This window comes from Microtus ochrogaster, chromosome 19 (genome assembly GCF_000317375.1).
Source record: "Microtus ochrogaster isolate Prairie Vole_2 chromosome 19, MicOch1.0, whole genome shotgun sequence".
Lineage (NCBI taxonomy): Eukaryota > Metazoa > Chordata > Mammalia > Rodentia > Cricetidae > Microtus > Microtus ochrogaster.
In genome coordinates this window covers 23,353,720-23,356,101 of record NC_022021.1, presented here as the reverse complement: position 1 = coordinate 23,356,101, position 2,382 = coordinate 23,353,720, and the positions used below count along the sequence as shown (strand labels likewise).

The 2,382-nt window shown below is 45.0% G+C and overlaps 1 protein-coding gene across 2 annotated transcripts in view; it reads left to right on the top strand.

Moving 5' to 3' along the window:
* Window positions 1-1,112, top strand: part of Glrx (glutaredoxin) — an 11,018-nt gene extending 9,906 nt beyond the window's left edge. For both annotated transcript variants that reach the window (XM_005356559.2, XM_005356558.3), the window contains exon 3: window positions 207-1,112. The gene's annotated coding sequence lies outside the window, so the exon portion shown is untranslated. The remainder of the gene's footprint in view (window positions 1-206) is intronic.
* Window positions 1,113-2,382: the final 1,270 nt, after the last annotated feature.

Genomic DNA, 2,382 nt, shown 5'->3' with positions numbered 1-2,382 from the left:
AGCCCTGTGCTAGCGTGGGTGACAGTGTTCACGGCTGTAGCTTATCGTTCTTTCCCCTGTCCTGTGCTGTTCCTGTTTTCCTGGCAACTCCTGCCCAAGGCCACCTGTAGTAGGTGTGTCTAGATGACTAGAGTGTTGTGCCAAGGGAAGGGAGGCTGAGTTATTTATGACGTGGAATCTAGTTCTTTGTCTCTTTCCCGCCACAGACTCCGTGCTGACAGCAGCTGTCCGGCTGTGCTGACGCCAGTGCTAATGCCAAGAACTGACCTGCACCACAAATGCGGCAGTATTTCCTGGTGACTGGGATTTTGAACAAAAACAGCTTTTATTTCTTTTTTTTCTCAGTGCTGAAAATGATTACAATTTCCTTTTAACCCTGCAGCCAAAAAATTTAGCAGACCACACTAGTTAAATCATGAATTCTTCATGTGCCGCCATGTCTCTACCTCTAAGCCTTCTCAGCCAAGTTTATACAAATCTCCAGTGAATCTGTTCCTAGTTCTCTGCTAGTACTGGTCCACTGAAATAATTCTGTAGAACTTGGCTTTATAAAGGCTTTATTAAACCAATGTTTAATAAACATTTAAATTAAACAATTAAACTATTGTGAACTTGTTTTCAGGTCCCATACATGCATCTCCTCCCCGTCCCCAACCCCCTTCTTCAGCCATCACTGCTGAGTCGATGTGCTCAATCTTGCCCTCTTCCAGAACTCACAGAAGGTAGTGCACATTGTACAAGGATGCTCTTTGAGAAATCAGATGAAGAAGCTATGACCACACTACCAGACTGCAGAGCAAAGGGCGCCGTCAGCACTGTCTGTAAAGATGATTGCCCAGAAAACCCTATGTAGCTGGTTGTTGATCTGAGTTAGACTACCAGCAAAATTAAATATGAAATGCAAATTGCAAAACACTGCTTCCAAGAATGTCTGTAAAAAAGAAAAAAAAAAGAATGTCTGTGAAGTCATTTTCGAAACTGTCCTAAATAATTCCTCCCACCCCATACCTTGATGTCTTGCAATGATCTAAATGCTGTGGAACTGCAGGTCCTGTCTCTGTCTCCAGTTAGAAGAGCCCATTCCTAATAAAGATGTACCTGGAAATGACTAATGATTTCTCCTGGGTTGTGTTCTATGTTCTCAAGCTTTTAGGGGTGGTGGGACAGCACAGTGGCTCACGACACGTGCTCCTAGGCTGAGGCCTAGCCCTGGGCTCCATGCGGTAGAAGGAGAGAACTGGCTCTGAACATTTCACTTCCACACTCAGTGTGGCACACAGGCGCTTCCTAAAATAGATTTAATTGTGTGTAGTTATGTGTGTCTGCATTTGGTTACGTGCGAGTGACTGCAGGTATCACTGGAGGCCAGAGGTGTCCGGTTCCCCACAGCTGGAGTTACGGGCAGTTGTTAGCTGTCAGACTGGATGCTGAGAGCTAAAACTGGGCCCTCTGCAAAATCAGTAGGTGGCTCAGAGGTTAAGAGCATTGCCTGTTCTTCTAAAGGTCCTGAGTTCCATTCCCAGCAACCACATGGTGGCTCACAACCATCTGGAATGGGGTCTGGTGCCCTCTTCTGGCCTGCAGGCATAAACACAGACAGAATATTGTATACATAATAAATAAATATTTTTTTAAAAAAAAGCAGTAGGCACTCTTAGCCAGGGAGCCATCTCTCTAGCTCATGGCCTTTAATCTTTTTTTTGAAGTGAAAAAAATTTAAATATAGTGTCACCTATAGCCAACTGGATAGTGTTTAGGACCCAGTAATTGCTTCTATTCCTATTTTATACCTGGTAGCCTGATGTTGCCTCTTTCCCCTTGGGGCCCTAGCTCTCCCTGTACCCATGATTGCTAGTTGTCAGGATCCACGCTGGACACCATCAATTTCTGGGGAGACTGTAGCAAAGAACTCTGCTGGACTCTAAGAGGCACACTTTGTGTGTGGCAGCAGAAGCCTCCACAAAACCAAGGGACCCTTGGCCCTCATCCTCACGCAAGCGAATAAGGTGAGCAACAGGTTTTACAGTGCTTCAGAGGTCATGTCCATGTCCCCAGCTCCTGTGTGAAGGTACGACCCCGTACCTAATGGGCTGTCCCCCTGGCCAGGGGAATTTCTCTGCCTACAATTAAGGAGAGGAAAAAACACACAAGGAGAATCAGAAGTCTGAGGGGTAGGAAGGGTCCCCATTAGTGAGCATGATTTTAGTATGGGGACTCTCTTCTCTGATTTTCTTGGTCAGGGGAAATTAAAATCTTTGGGAAAGAGGAGTCCTTAGAGATATTGACAGGGTCACAAGACACTAAATTTTTATTCCACGGTTTTATACATCATGGTCTTTCCCCACATTTTTTCAATACTTTATGAAAAGTGAGCAATTGATT